This window comes from Megalobrama amblycephala, linkage group LG23 (genome assembly GCF_018812025.1).
Source record: "Megalobrama amblycephala isolate DHTTF-2021 linkage group LG23, ASM1881202v1, whole genome shotgun sequence".
Taxonomy (NCBI): Eukaryota; Metazoa; Chordata; class Actinopteri; order Cypriniformes; family Xenocyprididae; genus Megalobrama; species Megalobrama amblycephala.
This window is the reverse complement of record NC_063066.1, coordinates 23,420,692-23,443,093: the sequence shown is the minus strand read 5'-3', so window position 1 is coordinate 23,443,093 and position 22,402 is coordinate 23,420,692. Positions and strand designations below refer to the sequence as shown.

General features: G+C 36.6%; 1 protein-coding gene across 2 annotated transcripts in view; it reads right to left on the bottom strand.

Moving 5' to 3' along the window:
- The window catches only part of frmpd3 (FERM and PDZ domain containing 3), a 195,310-nt gene that overhangs the window by 74,503 nt on the left and 98,405 nt on the right, over positions 1–22,402 (bottom strand). For both annotated transcript variants that reach the window (XM_048176107.1, XM_048176110.1), the window contains exon 2: positions 7,997–8,083. The gene's annotated coding sequence lies outside the window, so the exon portion shown is untranslated. The remainder of the gene's footprint in view (positions 1–7,996; positions 8,084–22,402) is intronic.

Here is a 22,402-nt window from a genome sequence, read left to right as displayed (position 1 = left end):
TAACGTAACCTCGGTTCCCTGAGATATGGAACGAGTACTGCGTTACTTGCCATGCCACGAGGCTGCGGCTTAGGTCGTCGCTTCAGTCGATATGGCCTGATGGCCTATGGCGACTCGCCCGCTTATATAGCACATTACCCCGCCCCTTTTGGCGGGAATGTGCGCGCGTTCTCTTCTCATAGGCCGCGCAGCTGAGCCGCGCCGCCATTGGTTCAACAACTTGTCTATGAGTGAACCAATGACGGTGCAGTTACACTGCGTTATTGAAAAGGCTTCAGTGGCGGGGAAAAAGGGAGACTTTTCCCCCATACGCAGTACTCGTTCCATATCTCAGGGAACCGAGGTTACGTTAGTAACCGAGTACATTATCATTATATCTTTACAGTAATTGTTCTTAGTGTGAATGGGCCTAAATTAGATGCAAAAAAATAAATAAAAAAGATTTCTGTTTACAGATGCAACAACATCTAATATATTTCATATATCTGTCTGACAAGATATTTCACCATAATCACTCCTTACAAGTTCTTGTATCTCGCCAAAGTATATTGGATGTTGATTTTGTAAAACAAATGCAACACTGCCCACAGGTTAACAGCATTCATCAACCTCATGTCTAATTTCTGCATATTGTTTTAAACAATAAAAGGTTTGATACAGTAGCTCTTCATATTGCCTACGACTGAATGAACCAGCAGTATGTTCTATGGATCAGTGAACAAAACCCAGGGGAGAGCATGTCTCAAATATCAACTCAAGTACTCACACTCTCTCAGGAAGGTTGGATAAAATGTCTTTGTGGAGTAAACCACTATCTTAGATCATTTAATCTCTCTCTCTCTCTCTCTCTCTCTCTCTCTTTCTCTCTCATGTGTTATATGCTGGGAAGTGAGAGTGAGGCGTGGGGTGTGAGAGTGGTACACTTGAAATTGTTTCAAATTTTCTTTGTTTTTTTATGGTGTTTTTCATCAGTTTTTGATATTTTCTTTATGTTTGAAATGGTGTTGCAAATTTTTTTGATTTTGAAAACTATGGCATCTCCCTCAGGTGAGGGAACGCTGGTTTTCTCTATCAAGAATGGATGTAAGGTTTTTTTCGGATCAAGCGTTTACGGTAGAAGATGTTTTACTAGCTATGGGAGATATTGTAGGACGTGGAAAAATAGTCTCGGCCTCTAGAATGTGCAAGGCCGTCGTGGTTTTTCCGAAAGAGGAAAATTTAGTGAATAGGCATGTTGAAAATGGAATTTTTGTGATGGACACATTGTTGCTGTTAACGCCGCTGTGTGTGCCTGTTACTAAAGTGACAATTTCAAACATGCCTCCTTTAATTTCTAATAAAGAAATTTCCAAAGAACTTGTCGATTTGGTAAGTTCACTGGTTCTATTAAAGTGGTTCCTCTTGGCTGCAAAAACATTGAAACTTGCTGTTTTTTCAAAGACAAATTTTCATGTTTTTAAATGCACTCTCTAAGTCTTTGGACATTTCTTTTTGCATACAACATGGAGACAGCTCGTGATTTTCGCAACAACAGATAGTATGCATTGTTTCGAATGCAGAGATTCAGGGCATAAGAGACTTACTTGCCCACATAAAAAACAGATGGAAAATGAAGTGAATAACAGAATAACAAAGAGCATGTAGATCGATCTGAGAACACTGAAATCTCTGATAAGGAAAAAAAAGACCTGTAATTGCGTCCAAAAACAAAAGTGGAAGGAAATTCAAGGCAGAGATATGGAGGCATCTAATTCTACATCTGAAGTTTATCAGACCAACAAAAATCTTCAGCTGAGCAAAGTGTTTCAGAACAGAGTGAAAAATCCGAGGTGAGTGCTTTTAATTTACCTAAACAAGATGGTGAAATAAAGTTGGCCCAAATGTTTTGTAGGATGTTGTTGATTCTGTAAATAATAGTGAACATGGCACTGGTGCATGAGGTGGTTTGCAGTCTGCTTTGCTAGTTGATGAAGATAGTGATGAGGCACAGATGGAGGAATGTGATAGTTGCTCGGAGGTTTCTGAATTTGATTGCAGTCAGTCGATGAATGGCGTTTATTCTGTGATAAAATGAAATGAATTTCTGGATCAAACTAAAGGGGAAAAAGGTTGATGTTTTAAAATACTTCCCTGATGGTAACAAATTTGTTAAATCAGTAATGAATGCTCAGAAGACTGTTGGTTACAATGTGATTTCGAAACCAAAAATGATTTAGGCTGGAAAAATTTATGACAGCTGTATGTAAAACTCAAAATGATTAAGTAAAAATGTCAAAACGAAAATAAAAAATAAAAATAAGAGCACATGGGTGTAAGATTTCTCCCCTGTAATGCAGATTCTAAGAGGAGGATCTTTGAATGTTAATGGGCTGAGGGATGGAGGGAAAAGAGCTTTACTATTTGAATTTCTTAGGCTTAAAGATAATCGTGTAATATTTTTACAAGAAACTCATAGGCCTGGTTTCACAGACCGGGCTTAGCCTAAGTCAAGATTAGACCTTAGTTCGCTTAGGACATTTAAGTAGCTTCTATAAACATTCACTAGAAAAAAACATTACTGTTGTGTATCTTGAGACAAAACAATGACACTGACATATTTTAAGATATGTCAGTTTAAGTTACTTTCAGTTAAAACAGCTCAAACATGCATTTTAGTCTGGGACTAACTTAAGCCTAGTCTGTGAAACTGGGGGATAGTGACTCAAAAAATGAATAGTTGAATTTGTGGTGGGAAGGAAAAATGTGTTTTAGCCAATGGCACAAATGTCAGTGCAGAGCTAGCTATCCTATTTACAGATTTTTGTAAATCTGTATTTTTGTAATGTAAAAAATATATATCAAAAATAGCATTAGTTAAAGGACATCTTTTAATTCTGAAATTCATAATAAAGTATTTGTTTTTATACATATTTAAGCTCCAAACAGAGGTACAGATAGAACTATTTTATTCAGAAAATTGGGAGACATTTTAAAAAGGTTTAACTCTGATGAATTCTTAGTAGTCTGTGGTGATTGGAATTGTACTCCTGATTTTTTTTTTAGACAGAAATAATGAGGAACCATATTCTGTAGCTTCTTTCTTAAAAAATGATTATATAGATATGATATAAAGCAATATATTATAAATGTCTTTTTTTTCTAAATGTCACTTTTGATCAATTTAAGCCTAATGTGTCCTTGATGGATTAAAGAATTAATTAATTTCAACTTAAATGATTAGATTTTTAATGAAATGTAAGGTCTTGTGTCATTTGGAGCGACCACACATCATGTGGTGCGACCAATAATAACAATAACTAAAAATATCTAATTTCTGTGGCTGAAATATGAATCACTGATACAGCATGCTTAAGTGAATGGTATTTTTAAAACATTTTTATAAATTGTATGCTATTTAAAGGAAAAACAAATGTTAAACTACATTTAAGAAGGCAACTCTGAAGTCATAGAGCAAAAATATAAGGTAATTCTTTACAGAATCTCAAACGAATTGCAAATACTTTGTTTTTAAACACTGCAATTATTGAGAACTTGTAAAATATTAAGCATGTTCGGGGTATCACACACAGTTTCTGCAAGTCCAACTTTGGCCATGTTTAGCATGAGAATCCACCCCACCCCCCCCCCACCCCCACACACACACACTAAAATAACTTAATTTAAAATTTTAATATGGATTTATGTGTACACAACATTCTTAATGTTTAAACAATTGCAATAGATATTATTAGTTTTTTGTATTTAAAAATTGGCCTGTTGAAAATCCTTATACGTCATTGACCCATAAACGTATATCTACATTATTCCGAGAAACTTCGCAGCTGAACATAATCACTGTATATGATGAAATGTATTTAAGATTAATTTGTATTTAATAATTTTATCATATAATTTTATATATGGATTATATAATACAATTAATGTAACATACTTATTATACTATACTATACTATACTATACTATACTATACTATACTATACTATACTATACTATAATATAATTAAAGTCTTGGGATGCAATTTCATATTTGTGACCCTGGACCACAAAACCAGTCATAAGGGTAAATTTTTTGAAATTGAGATTTATACCCTGAATCAATAAGCTTTCCATCCATGTATGGTTTGTTAGGATAGGACAATATTTGGACGAGATACAACTATTTGAAAATCTGGAATCTGAGGATGCAAAAAAATCTAAATATTGAGAAAATTGCCTTTAAAGTTATCTGAATGAAGTCCGTAGCAATGCATATCCACTCACAAAAATAATATATATATTTATGGTAGGAAATTTACAAAATATCTTCATGGAACAGGATCTTTACTTAATATCCTAATGATTTTTGGCATAAAATAAAAATCAATAATTTTGACTCTGTGTATTGTTGGCTATTGTTACAAATATACCCGTACGAATTATGACTGATTTTGTGGTTCAGGGTCACATTTATATAACTTCTTAACATGATTATAAGGCCATACAGAATAGGTGCTTGAACGAGTGCTTTCAGTTTTTCCTATATTTGGTCATACATTTAGAATGATTTTTTGTACGAGATTTTTGGTGAATCGTGATTTGTTCTTAAAATTGTTCCTACGTACATTTCACGCACAAATTTGTGCATACGCATGCTTAGTGAATGAGACCCATTGTTTTTATGTGTTTGTGAATAAGAGTCTTCAAGATTTTGTATTATTACCCACTTTTCTGCTAGACTGTTCCATAATTCTTCAGTCCCCCATATAAGCATGCCACAGACAATTGTGGCAAGGAATGAAAAACAAGGCTACAATGGGGGAACAGTTTTACTCAGGCCGTACAGTGTATATACATCTCAACATTATTTAGAAATGTTACTAGACTGTAAGAATTAAGTGTCTTTGAATTTCATGAGGTTAAACGTGGAAGACTAAAGGGGCATGCATACAATTTCTCACTGTTCCAGGACAGACAAAAAACATTGATCCAGGAACATGTCCTACTTGGCAAAATCACAGTCTTTGACTACAAGTTGCTTGCCAGCATCTCCAGCAATTTGTCTAGCACTTTTCTGATAGTATTTATATGTAGGCACAGTTTTCCCTAGTGAAAAATAAATATAGGCTACCAAAGTGAATCTGAAATATTTATTTTATGCTAAGCATACTACAAATACATTTACATATTTATGTACTTAATATAAATACCCTGCAATTGTACTTTTGGTATACTAAATTGATATACTCCTAAATTGGAACTAATTTTGAACTTATGAGACTTTAGTTATCCGGAAGTCGCGCTGAGGTCCAACTATACTTAAGTATATTCAACTGTGCTAAAATGGAAGGTTTTTTAAGGTTCCATGTCATAAGCATGCACATTATAAAGTAAAACAAGAGCCAAATCGTTGAACATTATGATTTTCCCCCAGTCATTTTCTTTTCTTTATACTGTCTCTGGAGGAACACGTCTGTGAGCAAATACAGTAACCCAGCATTTGTTTTTGAGGTAAGAACTACAGTCTCTGAGTGTTATGCCATTCATCTAAAATCTCTTTGAAAAGGTAAACCTAGTAGGACTAGTCTTCAGGGCATAAAAATCACATGGTGGAGGTGTTGTTTGTACCAAACAGCTTGTTCCTTAAGTCGATGATAAACAATTTGGTTGGAATTTTATAGGGCATCTTACAGACTCCAGAGTTATTTTGTGTTCTGCAAATGAACGGCACCCTGTGGTACCATCCCAAAGAGGCACAAAACCATTTCCAGGGACCTTTACCTTGACTGTTCCCTGCTGGTGGAATGACCTGCCGAACTCAACCCGAGCTGCTGAGTCTTTAGCCTTTTTCAAGAAATGGCTGAAGACGCATCTTTTTCGTCAACACTTGACCCCTTATTACTAGCACTTACTACTCTATTTCTATTCTATCCATTTATTTATATTTATTTATAAAAAAAAAAAAAAATCTTTGCTATGTACTGTGCTAGCTAAATGGGACATACATATTGTTCCCCAATTGTTGGTTTGATTGCTTCTATTGTTCTCCTTATTTGTAAGTCATTTTGGATAAAAGCATCTGCTAAATGATTAAATATAAATTTAATGTAGAGACATAGACAGCCGATAGCTTTTTGACAGTCATTACATTGTTTTTTTATGTTTCTGATGTAATAAAATTAGTCATTGTACCAAAAGCGTATGCCTATACTCTGTCAGTTCTTCATTTTTCACAGTGAAGTAATGCTCCATGACATCATTGACCAGCCCATCAATGTTCCATGTGGTGGTTTGACCTGAGCTATAAATAGCATGAGTTCATGAATATCACTCAGTAAAGTTCAGATTAAACAGTCTTGCTTCTGCATAGTAAAGCATGCTAAATTCATGAGCTCTAATGCACTGCGTTCGATCACAAACGTGACTCATTTTTAATGCACTCAGAGGATGAGAGCAGAGAGCAGGACGTGGAGTGGAACAGCTCAGATCTGTGGACTTTTTAGTAGTCTTAATGATTTAGCTGAAGAATTTAATAAGACACGATGAGACCTAGAGGCAGCAGAAGAGGATGTTGGCAAAATTGAGTCTATTGTCAATAACTGTGCAAATCTGCTTCACAAAGCTCTAGTTTTACACATCCTGGAAGCACTTTTTTTCTCCATCTTTTTGTTTTAAAATGTACTCATGAGTAATTCAAACAGTACATTGACTCGACCTCTTGTTGAAGTTACGCCTTATTATCGGGCCTGGTGGACAGTTAACGCAATAACATGGCCCTTTAAAACATGACAGAAATTAATCTTCTAAAATTGCTGCATTTCAGGAAACATTCAGAAACTGGATTTCATATCTATTACAGTGTTTTTTTTTTTTTTTTTTTTTTTTTTTTTTTATTGATTTGACACATTTCTTCAACCTCAAATCACTTGCTCTCAAAACACTTATGGTGATCTGAACACACTGTAATTGTCCTAAACAGATTATTCGTTTCATCGAAATTACAGATTTCCTCAAAACATTGTGTACACAATTCTTCAATGTGTTGACAACAGTTCACACAACCAACCAAATTAATATATAAGTGTAATTTGTCATATTCTCAATTGGATATTTTCAATTTCTCAATTTGGTCAACTGGTATCTGCTTGGTTAATAATACACACAACACAGGAAATGCAATTTTTCTAATTGTTTACACAGCTATCACAATTACATTAACTATAAAAACTATTTTTTTTTTTTTTTTTAAATATAACAAGGACTGTTATACAAATCAGAAAAAAAAAAAAGAATAAGAATAAGCATGAGAAGGGGAAACAAAAGAGGTGTACAGTAAGAGTGATAGAAGCTATGACAGATCCAAAGTGTTACTATGTCATTCCACTTCTATATTTATGAGTATTGTACTATATGGTGATTGCTGATAGTGTACATTTAAAGTTTTGAGACAGCCTTAGAGTAAAAAGATCTGTAAATGTCCAAACATTATACATGCTTCAAGTTCAGAACAATGAGGTGGATGTCTAGTTTGTTTTCAATGGAAAAAGAGCTTGTCATTGTTAAACAATACCACCAACCACAATGGAAGAGGCCTGTGGAGATGTTGAGGCAGAAGAATCGTGGATTTACATTCACCACATTCCCCCCCCATAATGCATGATAAGAATATATTTTGTGATGTACATTAAATTCTCTTGCCAGATGTAAATAATTAGAGGCATGATCAATAAAGATCAGTGATTGCAGTACTGTACAATGGTAAACATTTGCTGCATGTTTATGCAATTTTTTGTTAATTAGGGTGAAAACTATTACAAAACTCCTCACTGTTTGAAAAAATGTACAATAAACATGCATTTTCATTAGTGTATTTGTTTGTATATAGCTGAAAATATTATCAAATCAATACTAGCTAACTGTCTCTTTCACTCTAGATAATATCTGACTGAATATCACCAGTTTATCTTTTAACCCAAAGTTTATGTGAAGCAGTTTTGATTATGAAATGTCTATGACTTACGATGTTTCTAGGCAAGGTGCTGTGGATAGCTGGTATGATTTTCAGGGTCCAAGATCCTCAATACCTCTGCATAGGTAGAGAGAGCCACTGCAAAAATAAGAAAGAAAGAAAATCAGTCTTTAAAATAATCGCCTAGGCCATGTATATGTGGTAATAGTAGCGTTTAGAGTTCCTATAATTGGGTAATGTTTTAAGAGATGCCATGTAAATCTGATGGATGTAAATACAGAACACAGAAATTGAATTTCTTCTAATTACATACATTTGCTGAAGAACACCCATGAGTCACTTATTGACATTGATGGAAACTGACCTTTGATGAACATTTAGTTATGTAAACAATAAGATCTGAGAAGCCGTGCTGTATTGTGAATACAGTCACGGCTGAAAGGTGTTGTTAGGCACGGTGTGAAGCAGAAATATAAATTTCCTCAGACGCATACATCTGCTTATCTCTCAGCATGAGAAAACTTTGCAGACTTCTCAGACTGGTTTGCGGCACAGCACAAGACTGTCTAAGAAGCATCAATAAACTGTATAAACTCAATAAACATATACCTGAAACATAAAAAAAAAACCTTAAATATATGCACTTCGGCAACAGTGAGCTTCCACACACACACAAACACAAGGGGAAAATTGGAAATTATATCATACAAATTAGTTGAAATACATTTCTATTTCTTTTGAATTCACGATAATAAGGATAATGAGATTCAACAAGTAATAATAATAATCGAAAATAATCAGCAACAAATTTGATTATCGATAAATCACATCTGTGTGCTATGCACGGAAACATCTGTCAGTCATTTTACAGTCGTTAAAGGGATAGTTCACCCAAAAAGGAAAATTATTCCATGACAACCTCAAGCAATCCTAAGTGTGTATGACTATCTTCTTTCAGATGAACAGAGTTATAAAATATCCCAGCTCTTCCAAGTTTTATAATGGTAGTGAATCGTGCTCCTGATTTTGAAGTCCAAAAAAGTGCATCCATCCATCATAAAAGATATCCACACAGCTCCAGGGGGTTAATAAAGGCCTTCTGAAGTGAAGTGAATGTTTTTTGTAAGAAAAATATCAATTTTTAAATCTTTTTAAACTAAAATAACTAGCTTCTGGCAGATGGCCTACACAAATCCATTTACACCAAAAGAATAATCTCCGACCTGATGCATGACATACCGATGAACGTGGAAGTGCAGAGGATAGAGCAAAACAAAACACTGATCACAAATTAGAAGTCCAAAATGAGAATTTTTAGATGTATATTGGAGGATATAAAAGAAGAGGAGCTTGAGTTTGTTGCCCAGCCCTATTTGTTTGAACCGCGAGAGGAGTCTAAGCTTATGCTACTTCTACATCCTACGTCATACATTGTGTCAGAAGTTACTCTTTTGGCTCAAGTCGATTTGCATAAACAGTCTTCCGGAAGTTAGATATTTTAGTTTATAAAGTTTTAAATATGGATATTTTTCTTTAAAAAACACATTGTTTCACTTCAGAAGGTCTTTATTCACCCCCTGTAGTCATATAGATTACTTTTATGATGGATGGATACCCTTTTTTGGACTTCAAAATCAGGAGCGCCATTCACTACAAAGCTTGGAAGATCAAGGATATTTTTTAATATAACTCTGAATGTGTTCGTCTGAAAGAAGATAGTCATATACACCTAGTATGGCTTGAGGGTGAGTAAATCATGGGGTAATTTTAATTTTTGGGTGAACTATCCCTTTAATAACAAATTTCTATGAACAAAACACATCTGAACTATAGCAGAAGTCACAGACTGAGCTGCTGCAGGAACCAAGTTGCCCTTAACATGACAATGTGTCATATTATGCTCTTCAAACCAACTCATAGGCATATAGTTTCCCCCGGCTTGCCCTGTCATGTGTGTGCAGTTTAATGCATTTGGATACCTGTTTTTCTCAGCACATAACTTTTTATGGTTATATCTTTTATATGTTCCCACGAGTGTTTCCATTTTGCAGCAAGCGAGTCTCAGTTGAACTTTATAAACTGCATTGAATGTGCGCTGGTGTGGTGTGTGTGCGTATCAAACAGACAGAGCTCATTAGAAAGGGAGTGAACTAAAATGTAATATTTGCTGTTACATGTAGGTTTAAATACAAGTAAATAGCATTTTTATGAGAGCAGTAAGTGTAAAGAGACTGTTGTAATGGGGTATAAATACACTACTATAAAATATTATGTTCAGTAGGCCTACCTCTTATTGGTTAAAGTCCCCATGAAATCAAAACTAAAAGTTTTTGGCTTTTAGTATTAATATGCTAGCCTTAAAATGCCCGTATTATAGACTTTTGAAAATTACCTTTCATGCAGTGTGTAATATAGCTATATGTGAATGTAAACTGCCTGCAAAGTGCATCATAAATAAAGTTATTGTCTCTCAAAAGAAACAGTAGACTCTGAACCACTTACATGAGTCTTTTGTAATTTGAATCCCATTTTCCCATTTTCAAGTTCACACGTCACAAGTTAATAGCTACATTTGCATAATGCCCACCTACTTCTGCTAATCATCTGTGAGCCCTCTATTACCTAAAATTGTGTCCATTAATGCAGATTGTCTGTCGTTCTTACTACTCCGAGTAATGATGGAGCAAGATTTGTTGGACAAACTTAAATGTTACATCAGTCATTCACGTTAGTGCTCGGCTAACATATGCACTGTTATTGATACTGTTAATAATACACATGTAAACCGCAATATATTAGAAATATACACATCGGTTTGTTGATGAACATACACTTGTTAATGCTGATGGGAAGGAATAACAGTTGCAACATCTCATGATGAATGTCAAACTGAGTAGCGTATCACTGAGAAACGTCCTGCTCAAGTCGTCCTTGAGATGGAGGTTTGTATTGAATAAGTAGCTAGTTCTTCCAATATTTCATCATCGGACTCGTGCTCGGATCGATATAGTAAAATCAACGCCACCGTTACTGTCTGTACAGTGTGTAAAATCACTGAGCTTTCGGAAGCCTTTTGTAAATCATTTGTGAATCATTGAGTCACGAACCGTTTGTGAATCATTGATGTGAAATGTATATTATGAGAAAATGAATGTTTTTTTGTTTGTTTGTTTTGTTACCTTTGATGAATGTAAAACTGTTGTAGGAGACCTTCTAAACAGAATTAGGAACATTTTAAATAGCATAATAGGGGCACTTTATGGTTATCTATAAGCTATGTGCTCCAAAACAATGACAAAATTCGCATTTCACGATGGCAATCTTTCGTCTGGGACAGCCAAACATTGTGCAGTGTATCCTGGGCTTTGCCTAAAGAAATTTCGATTTTGATGACACCATTCTGCACTTAAGCTTCTCATCACATTTTTTGTCCAATCAAATGTTCTCTAGAATCTGAAGCCTCCCATACCCTACATTATAAATAGACGCTAAAGCTGTGTCTTAATTAAATCGGCCATTTGTTCACACATTTACTGCAGTATATGGTGAAAGGCACATAGTGCACAAGGGTATAGGAAACCATTCAGACAGTGTAAATATGCTTTCCATTGGGGAGAATGAAGTCTGGTTTTGCATCGATGTCACACGAACTGAACGCACACAGTCTGCTCCGGTCCAGAGACACAATAGCACAGAGTGGGTCATACGCACGAGCCCGGACAACAAAACATATCCGATCCCATTTGAATCATTTAAAATTAAGTATTTTAAAGTGATATGGATAAGATTAGGAGGTGAAGGTTAGGCAGACTCTGCATTAGAAACAGCACTGACGAGTAAGAGAGACACACTAGTGCCATGCAGCAACACAAATGATCACTTTTTACACTTTTTACACTTTTCAAACCATACATCCTCAACATGATGATGATGATGATGATGATGATAATGATGATCACTGTTTTGCTGTAGTAACAGTTTTATATTAAATCTAAAAGGGGAATCAATTAGACTAAAGAGGATCCCTTAAGGGAATTTGTTATAACTTAGGGATAGTTCACCCCAAAATTAAAATTAAGTCATCATTTACTCATCCTGGTGTTGTTCTAATGTAGTATGTCCTTCTTTCTTTTATGGACCACAAAAGGAGAATTGTACAGCTACACAAAAATGTACAGCTTGCACTTGTTCATATAATGGCAGTGAATTTCTACCAGCATCAAGCTTAAAAAAATCCCATGTGACAAGTGCTGTATATTCCAAGTGTTCTGGGGGTATATCATAGGGTTGTGAAGAAAACAAATCAAAATTTAATGTATTATTTAATAAAATTCTTGACCTTAGCCACTGGACCTCTCTGCACAGCTGCACAAGGTGCGCATTCATGAGACTCTTTTGGTACTGCATTTCATTTAGAAAAAGCACACAAGTTGTGAGAAATCAAGATAACAAAAACGCAACATGAAATACAACACCTGGAAAACTCTAAAAAAGCATCTGTGTACTTTTTTCACTGAGTCAATTATCACTGGACTGGAACTCCATTTGTTTGATGACAGAAGTGAACGTGATAACTTCTTGTTACAATGAACACAACAGATATATTCACCTCAGAGAAGAAGATACATGGGTTGTATTTCCTGTTGCGTTTTGGTTCCCCCTAGACCGTTGATCTAGTTTTCACAAAAATTGAATCAGATCATCTTCATACCATGCCAACAAAAAGTTATGGAATTCAAGGTGATTAGTCAAATTGTTGTAAAATAACTTGCAAACAAATTCTATAAAAAGCATCCTTAAATGGATATCAAGCGTAGCGTTAGTTTTAGCAGGTCATGTCAGTCAAGCTCGCATCCACGTTTATAGGAACATGACAGATTTTGCTTGAAAGGATGGAGTATATTGTACTTGCAGCTTTTGGAGAATGATGACCACTTTGTTTTTGAAGTGCGTTAAGTCATTAGCAAAGACTGTGGATGGCAGAGTAGGTGGAGGAGGCATGAGAAAGTTGAAAAGGCCTGTGTGGGCTGATGATCATAGTGTTGATTCTAGAATGGAAGAATGACGTCCTTTTTTTGTTTTGATATCTGAATAAGGTTTACTGTCCTGTTTCTCTATGATTCGTGCTATGGACTGATCTTTGGATCTGTTTTGAGACTACAGGGCAGAGGGCGTAAAGTGTTAATGAGAAGGTGGATTTCAGTGAAAATACAGCTTGTCAAAAAAATAGTTGATAGGAAGTTCAATGAGAGCTGAAGAAGTGAGGGAAGGGTATGAAGCAGTTTAAAGTTTCCTTAAACGTAACTATGGATGGGTTGGCGTAAAAAGGAAGCAGCCAAGAAGAGTGTGAAACATTGGCCTGTCTCAATCCCTGCTAAAAAATCTAGCATTAACCAGCATAGATTCCATGCTGGTCCAGGCTGGTTTATGCTGGTTACTGTTGGTATAGTGCTGGTCCAGGCTGGTGGACCAGCATATTCATGCTGTTCTCAAGCAAAACAGAGCTGGTGAAGCTGGTTCACCAGCATGGTCTTGCAGGGTTGAGTGTGACTTAGGGTTGCCACCCGTCCCGTGAAATACGGAATCGTCCCATATTTACAGGCAAAATGACGCGTCCCGTATCAAGTCAATACGGGACACGATTTGTTCCGTATTTTACATAGCTCCACATTATGCAGCATCCCATGCAAATCATTGTGTGAAGACGTGTCCTATTCTGCCCCTGATTGGGTAATACTCGCTGCCATCGTTGGTTTGATTGGTTTGTTTCAGGTTCACGGGCCGTGAATCACGGCCAATCAGAGTCAGAGGAGGGCAGAACGCCGCCTTGGTCGTTCTTTTGTCAGAGAATCCATTTGAAACGATGGCGGAGGCAGGTCCAGATTTTTTTTTTATCACCTCAATTTTTTTAATTGATAATGTTTCATATGCTGCCTATTAAGAAATAATGTTAATAATGTACATTAATCATGTTATGGTATGATTTGTTTATTAAGGTTAAGTTGTACAGTCAGATACATAAGCATTACTTTAATAAGAGTTAAGAGAGGTATATTTAATACATATTTAATCAAATCCTATGTGAATAAAATAAAGTAATACAAAATAAAATAAAGTACCTATGTGAATAAAATAAACAACTATTTGTTATGCTTAACCAATTTAAATAATTGCATCATTCAATACTATAGAATTAACAATAGACTATATAAAAATGGAATAAATAAATACATAAATATATTTACTTACCAATAATAAAAATGTTGTTAAGTGTTTTACTTAAATAAGAAATGTTTGTAGATATTATGTCATTTAGGTGTGGTTTCACTGTTTGGATGGTGTTACTGCAAACAATGCCAAATATTTTAGCCAAAATCTTTGTTCACATCACTCTATAAAATTACTCGAGTTAATTAGCAATTTCTTATCCTACTCCCCTCTGGGTTACAGCAGCTGAGTTAACGCAGGTGTTGGCCTATGTTTATTATTGTCATAGCTGTGTATTCAGTATGACCACTTAAGTTGTGATAGTGAGAGACTGATTGCATCTGTTCACACTGATTTCAATAGCAGATATCTTATTATAATGTCCATTGGTATCAATCTTAATATTTTTATGAAAACATGTTTTATTGTTATGATATACCACCACTGGCACGCCATCGGAACCGTGGTCATCGTGGCCCCGAGGGGTGTGGCCCCCGCTGTGGCAGGCGTCCCTTATTTTTCTGTATTGAAGGTGGCAACCCTAGTGTGAATAGATCAGCTGTCTGTATGCAAGCAGTGTTTTGGGGACAAGCATTGTTTTTGCTTGCAAATTTCTTTATTTAACACATTAATGATGTAAAACAATACAAAACAATTAAAGGACAAAACATATGCCCTGGTTTCACCGACAAGTCTTAAGCTAGTCCTAGACTAAAATGCATGTTTGAGCTGTTTTAACTGAAAGCAACTTGTACTGACATATCTAAAAATATGTCAGTGCCATTGTTTTGTCTCAAGATGCACACCAGTTTTTTCTTTTTTTTTTTTTTTTTCTTTTTTCCCCATAGGGTATGTTTATAAAAGCTACTTAAATGTCCTAATTGAACTAAGGCCTAATCCTGGCTTAGTCTAAGCCCTGTCTGTGAAACCGGGCCATAATTTATTGAATTATATGATTATACCTTTGTAATTCATTTCGCTCCCTCTGCTGAAAGTAGAACAGCAAATTTGAATTGTTTTAGTTATGACTACATTATTTATCGGTGTCACTGATAAACTGGTAAAATCAGTTAAAAAGAGCTTGTGTAGATTGCAAAACAAAAACATTTAGAAATATGAAAAGCAAGAAAAATGCATAATAATAATAATAATAATAATCATAAGCAGTTTGTTCATTAACAGGGGTTATGAGAAAAGCTCTTTCAATGGGACAGTTAGTAACAACTTGATAGTGAAAGTTCAAAACTGAACTGAATTTTTTAAAAACATTCATACTAATTTGGGAACTCACATGTGTTAAAATTTAGCTGTAAGTTACTGATTCCAAAACAATGCACATAGTAAAATCATTGCAGTCAGGAGCATGAAATATCGTTGACAATAGTGATAGCATTGACTTTCAACAATTGCTGAAAGGGAATTAATTCAAGTAAAGTCCAATAGCCAAGCGTTCAAATAAAAGGGAACACTAATTACTATAATGGTGACTTTGTACATGTACCAAAGAAATTAAGCCAAACCAAGGTTTGTAATAAGTGAACATGACAATGCTGTTTTCGGAGTTGTTTAATCATCCTCTGTAAATATTGATTTTATTTGCAGTTGATTTCATCTAAAGCCCGGGATACACTGCACAATTTTAGCAATCCTATAAGATCATTACTTTATCACACTGTGAGACATGGATCTACTAAACTTGGGCACGACATGCATGTAGACTGTACGATGATGACACCTGTTGACTCGTAGGCTACGATGCAAGTTTCTTTAGAAGAATAAAACGTCATCAGCATGCGCTACTGGTAAACAAAACACTATGTTGAATCACACTTTGGCAGATGTAGTTTTTATGTGTGCTGAAAAAAGGAAGCAGTGAAAGAAGGGAAAAGAGCTTGAGGTAAGCAGTTTTAAGTTTTAGTGCCATGTCGCTTTGATTTCATGTCGCATTTTTATTGGCTGGTCAGTAAACGTAGGTCGTAGCAGCAAATACACTGTGTGATGACGTAGGTCGTAGCAGCAAATTTCTGACACTGTCAGAAAACTATTGTAGGCTATCTATGGTCACAAGACCGGGAAAACGGCCGTCTTTGAACATCTCTCACTGTACGACATAGGACCACCGATTAAGAGCCACGATCACAGCAGTGTATCCCAGGCTTTAGGCAAAGTCTGGGATACACTGCATGATGTTTGGCTGTCCCAGACGAAAGATTGCCATCGTGAAACAATCGTGGCTGTTTCTGTGATCGTGGCTCTTAATCGGTGGTCCTATTTCGAACAGTGAGAGGTTCAAAGATGGCTGTTTTCCCGGACTTGCGACCGAAGATAGCCTACGATCATTTTCTGACAGTGTCAGAAATTCTGTATGATCATCACACAGTGTATTTGCTGCTACGACCTGCGTCTACTGACCAGCCAATAAAAATGTCTTTTTGTTAATCACTAGCGCATGCTGATGACATTTTATTCTTTTACAGAAACTTGCAGAGTAGCCTAGGAGTCAACAGGTGTCATGATCGTACAGTCTACATACATGTCGTGCCCAAGTTTAGTAGATCTATGTCGCACAGTGTGATAAAGTAATGATCTTATAGGATTGCTAAAATCGTGCAGTGTATCCCGAGCTTAAGTCAGTTGTAGTTGTTTTGTTTCTGCTCATCTCTTCTCTTTATTGTGTAAGTGTTTAGGTTAATTTTCTGGATTGTGTATAGTGCAGATTATACTAATTAAGTTTATTAAGCTTGTTAATAATATCATTTGAGAGTGCTTCGTGTTAAAATATATACAAAGATCTCATTGGTAAAAACATGTTTAATAAGCTTTATTTACAATTCATTTACATTTTCTGTATTTTGTTCCTGTTAAAGGTTTTTTTACCTTTCTTCTGTTGGCTTATTTGATGCTTTTCAATAAAAAAAAAAGTGGAATCCAGTTAAGGCATCCGTTGATGATGTTACCCTCCCTTTCAAGTGAGGAAATTGTGCAAATAAAAAATAAGCTTGACAAAAACCATTACGTCTATGGAGAGTCCCCGTAAACCACATACAAGTATGTGTGTGTGTTATTTTAGCCTTGTCGGCTCCTCCTCTTTTCCATTTTAGCTTCCTTTAACCTAGACAAGATGTAACACGTTGAGAAAAAATGTTTCAGTCTAAGTTCAGTCAGGATCACTTAAAGGGATAGTTCACCCAAAAATGAAAATTTGATGTTTATCTGCTTACCCCCAGCGCATCCAAGATGTAGGTGACTTTGTTTCTTCAGAAGAACACAAATGATGATTTTTAACTCCAACCGTTGCCGTCTGTCAGTCAAATAATGGGAGTGAATGGGAACTTGGATCAATAAGAGTCGAAAAACCTTCCATAGACAAATCCAAATTAAACCCTGCGGCTCGTGATGACACATTGATGTCCTAAGACACGAAACGATCAGTTTGTGCGAGAAACCGAACAGTATTTATATCATTTTTTACCTCTAATACACCACTATGTCCAACCGCGTTCAGCACTCGCTTAGTGAGGACTGATCGCGCTCTGACAACGGCAGTGATGTCTAGCACTCATTGAAGTATATGCGCGAGACATCACTAAGCCTGAACTAAGATTCCCAGTGTAAGTGAGTGTTGTTTGCTTCATCTGTAATGCTCATTTCTTTTCCTTATTGGCTTGTTATATATGTTTTCACTATCAGTTGTTTACTGTTGTTCCGTTTAACTATATCAGTTTCTTGATGAGTATTGCCTTGATTCTTGTCATATCACAAATTGCTGAGTTTATTATTCTTAGTTAATAAACATTTAGCTTCAAATCAACACCCACAGATGTACACAGCATTTAAAGTGAAGCATTAGTGATGGAGGTATGATAGAAACAAAAGCCACACAAACAATGAGATACATATTGATGAAATTATCATAATGAAGAAAACTATACTATTATGCAAATTAACACAGTGCAGTGTAACTTACAGATATGACAATCTATAAAATATAAACACTCTAAAAATGACAATAAATAACAAAACAAAAGACAACTGAGATCAGGGGTCAGGATGCATGTACTGTAGTGTACACACAAAGTTTGTTACCTTTCGAGAGAAATCTATGCTGCGTCTGATTTGATGATGTTATGGGGAACGCCTTGGTGTGATTGTGTCTGAAGCACGTGTGCAACTTTTCAAATTCTGATTGGCGCAACGTTACCCCGTGATGTGTAACAGCATACTGTACCTCGGAAGCTATTAAGGATACCCGGAACAAAGTGTTACTCTCTGTGTCTTCAGCAAGTGCTCTGTGTAACATCTTATTTGGTGTTTCTTTGTACCACTGAAGAAAAAAAAAAAAAGCAGCATTTAAGATCTGTGTGTATTCCTGCCTTACATTACAAGAGGTGACACACATGATCTGTGTGTGGTCTGCTTGGGAGCGGAGCATGAACAGTCAGCTCTTGAGGGGTCTGGCTGTGTTCATCATGAAATGTTGTGTATATATATATATATATATATATATATATATATATAAACTGGGGAGGCTGGTCTGCCAACCTTGTTTGTGTTTCAGGGCACAGTGTTTTCCAGCGAGTTTTGGCCCAGTCTCCTCCTAGGAATGTTGCAGAACTGGGAGGCTCACTTCCTCCAAGGAGGGTGTTGGAGAAATATGTTTGTTCTCTGTCATCATCCGCTTCAGGGCATCAGACATATTACTCAGCCAGCACTCCTTCAGGTAAATATCCTGATGCCTGAATGCTTAAGTGTACCAACTTCTACACTGTGCCCTCGGGCAATCGATCTGCCAACCCCGCCACTTCCAGTGCCTCGGGGCACCGAGGTTTCCTGCAAGTTCATTACTTTGTGTCCACCCAGGAAAGTTGCACAAACGTTACACCGTAGAGCATATTCCTCCTTCTGAGAGGATGGGGGGTTGTGTCCCATTTTAGATCTGCATCCCATGCTTATGATTCAGCTCATTGTGACCCAAATCAGGTCCGAGGACTTTCGAGGGCGAATCTTACCAGTGTTGGGTTCGCCCTTTCAGCCTAGCCTTGTCACGTCTCTGGCTCCATTGCGACTCCAGGGCATTCGTGTACTCAATTGCATCAGTGACTGGTTTATTCTAGCACAGTCACAGGAAGTGATGTTTGGCATCAAAATTTTGTCCTCAATCACATGAGGTTCTTGGGGTTAAGACTAAACTCCAAGAAAACTATGCTTTCTGTAGTACAGTTGACAACTTTTCTGGGAGTAGTGTGGGACTTGACTATGATGCAGGCACGTCTGTTTCCCGCTCGTATCGAGTTAATTCTTTTAGCCATAGGCAGAATCAAGCAAGGCCAAGCCATCACTGTAAAACTTTTGGGACTTATGGCAGCTGCATCCAATGTGATTCCTTTTGGCCTTCTGTACATGAAACCATTGAAGAGATGGCTCAAGACCAAGTGGTTTTCCCCAAGAGGCAACAAATTTTACATGATCAGGGTTACATCCCAGGGACCTGTGTTAGGGGGCACTTGTAATCGCAAAACGCTTCCGACAAACGTTTCCCTCACAGGCTGGGCTGCGGTCCTAGATGGCTGCTCAACTTGGGGTCTGTGGATAGGCCATCAACTTTTGTGGCACATAAATTGCCTGGAGATGATGCCTGTATTTCTAGCACTGAGTAACTTCCTCCCAGACCTCAGAGGCTATCATGTTCTTCTCCGGTCAAACAACACATTGGTAGTCTCTGATATAAATCATCAGGTGGGTCTGCAGTCGTGCCCACTTTGCAGACTGGCACACCAGATCCTCCTGTGGGCCCAGGGCAAACTGCTCTCAATGAGGGCAGTTTAGATCCCTGGGTACCTAAATCAGGAAGCAGACATCCTATTGAGGCAGGGGATGAGGCCCGGGGAATGGACTGACCAGCTGCTGGTATGCTTCAGTTCACCGAGACAGGGTGCTTCCAAGCAGTCAGTAAGTAAGTGGATTGTTGAGGCTATATCTACAGCCTACTAGGTGCAGAATCATAGGAGTATGGCGGCATCAAAGGCTTTACTGTCAGGAGTTTCCCTCCAAGAAGTGTGTGATGCGGCAGGCTGGGCCTCTTCGCACACATTCAACATATTTTATAGCCTGCATTTGGACTCTACACCAGGGTCTCAAGTGCTTTTGTCCTGTTTCGACTGTAACCATGGTTCCCTGAGAAGGAACTGCATCACCTTGCCGTAGTTTCTGCATGCCTGTGAACAGCTTGCTTCAGCCAATCAGAAGCTGACAATACTTTGTTCCAGTTATCCCTTTATAGCTTTATAGCTATCTGTGAAGTTCATGAGACTATAGGCTGTCACAGATGTGATTTTGTTTCATCTTTGCAATCCTAGTTCCCTACTTTTTCCAATTTGTACTAGTTTTAAACCATCACTACACCAGTCATTTCAGTAATACTTGTGATGAGCAAACATCACACATTTGACATGAGAATATTTACTCATCATTAAAGTATGGAATGATATAGATTTTTTTGGAACTAACAAATTCATTCATTAAGACATTCTGAGACGAGTGACTTAACATGTCAGGCACTCACACTCTAATGAGGGCCGCTTCTTTCACATCTTTGCAAACTTCAAAGCTGCCTTCTTCCTGCTTGAAATCAAACTGAGATGAAGCACAGCGCTGATGCCATAGACATAATTAATACAAGAGCAACAAAAGTCCTGCTGCTCAGAAATATGAAGCAGATACTTCAAGTTTGTGGTTTTCGAGGGCCCTCTGATCACAGTGTGGTCATGTTAAGTGTTTTGACATGTTGAGTCTTTTGACTTTGTACTCCTGAGGCAATGGTGGACCCAGTGAATGCTCAGAACTTCTTTGTGTTCATGTGCAATAAAATCTGAAACCTGAACAACAGGAGGAAGAAGAGGTCATGTTTACTATCCATGAACAGTCTGATCTCCAAACCAGTGAAATGTGACAGAAACAATCTCCTCCTGCAAATGGAAAAAGTGCTCTTTCTTTCCCCATTTCACTCCTCGGGGCATTGTTGCAACCAGTCACAACATGTTTAAAACCGCTTTCTTTATCAAAACATGAAATAGTTCAGTCATGAAACTTTAGATGGTACAGTCTGATGGGTCCTTTACCTGCAATCTGCTACACTCAAAAAAATAACTTGTTGGTCTAACTTAATTCAATTATGACACCTATTTCCACACAGTTGAACTGATTTATTTGAACTTAAGCTAGGTTAATTGTACTGATGAGTAAAATTCATCCTAATTGAATGAGATCACACCAGTTTCATTTGACATATTCTGTGAATGTTTCCTGAACATAATTAATTCTTGTTGATCCAACCAGTGCTATTGCAATTCAGACTGGTGCCCTTGTGCAGAGTTGCTCAAGTTTTCTGCGTTTTTAAAGAAATGGAAAGACCTGTTAGTGTTTAAGTGTTTAATGTTTAGTTATTTTGAACATTTAAAAGAGTTTGTAGCGTATAATTATTTTTTTTTTTTGTTACCATCGTGGTGAAGATGTGCGCTTGTGCTTAGGTTGTGAGTAGCAGTTGTGCACAGACATACATGTTTCATGACCGTTGAGAGGGATAAAGCTGATGACCATATGTAGACAGTGTAAATTATGTGCTGGCCTTCAAACTAATTTATTTATATTTCTATAAAAACTAAACTAAAATAACACTTTTTCATATGCTAAATAAAATTTATAGCATGCAAGTAATGATCAGGTAAAGAACTTCTCATCACTGGCTTTAGCACAATTAAAGCTTGTTGAGAACAACATAGATTTTTTTCATGTAGCCACCCAGAGCCTAACCACAAGGTCTACACTTCAGCATAATGGTAACCTCAAAAAAATCGACATAACATAAACTCTTTTAAATGTCAAATATAACTGAACATCAAACTTTAAAAGGTATTTCCCTTTACTAAAAAACACATTAAACAGCACTTAAGTTCAACATTTACTGTCCTGATCTTTCCCTACTCAAAGCATGCTGGGAACTAGAAATCCACTGCCCAGTTTCAATCAATGCAACATAAATGATTCATGTCGTCCCAACACAAATGGTTTAGGTTAACCTAACATTTTGCAAATTTAATTTAATTTAACATAATACAATTGAGTGCAAATGCCAATTAAGTAAAAAACTAAAGATTTGTGTTGGTTCAGCTTATTTTATTTAAATAAACTGAACAAGCAGCTAGAATCATTTTTTTGAGTGTAGCTAACACATAATTTACTACATGGCACAAG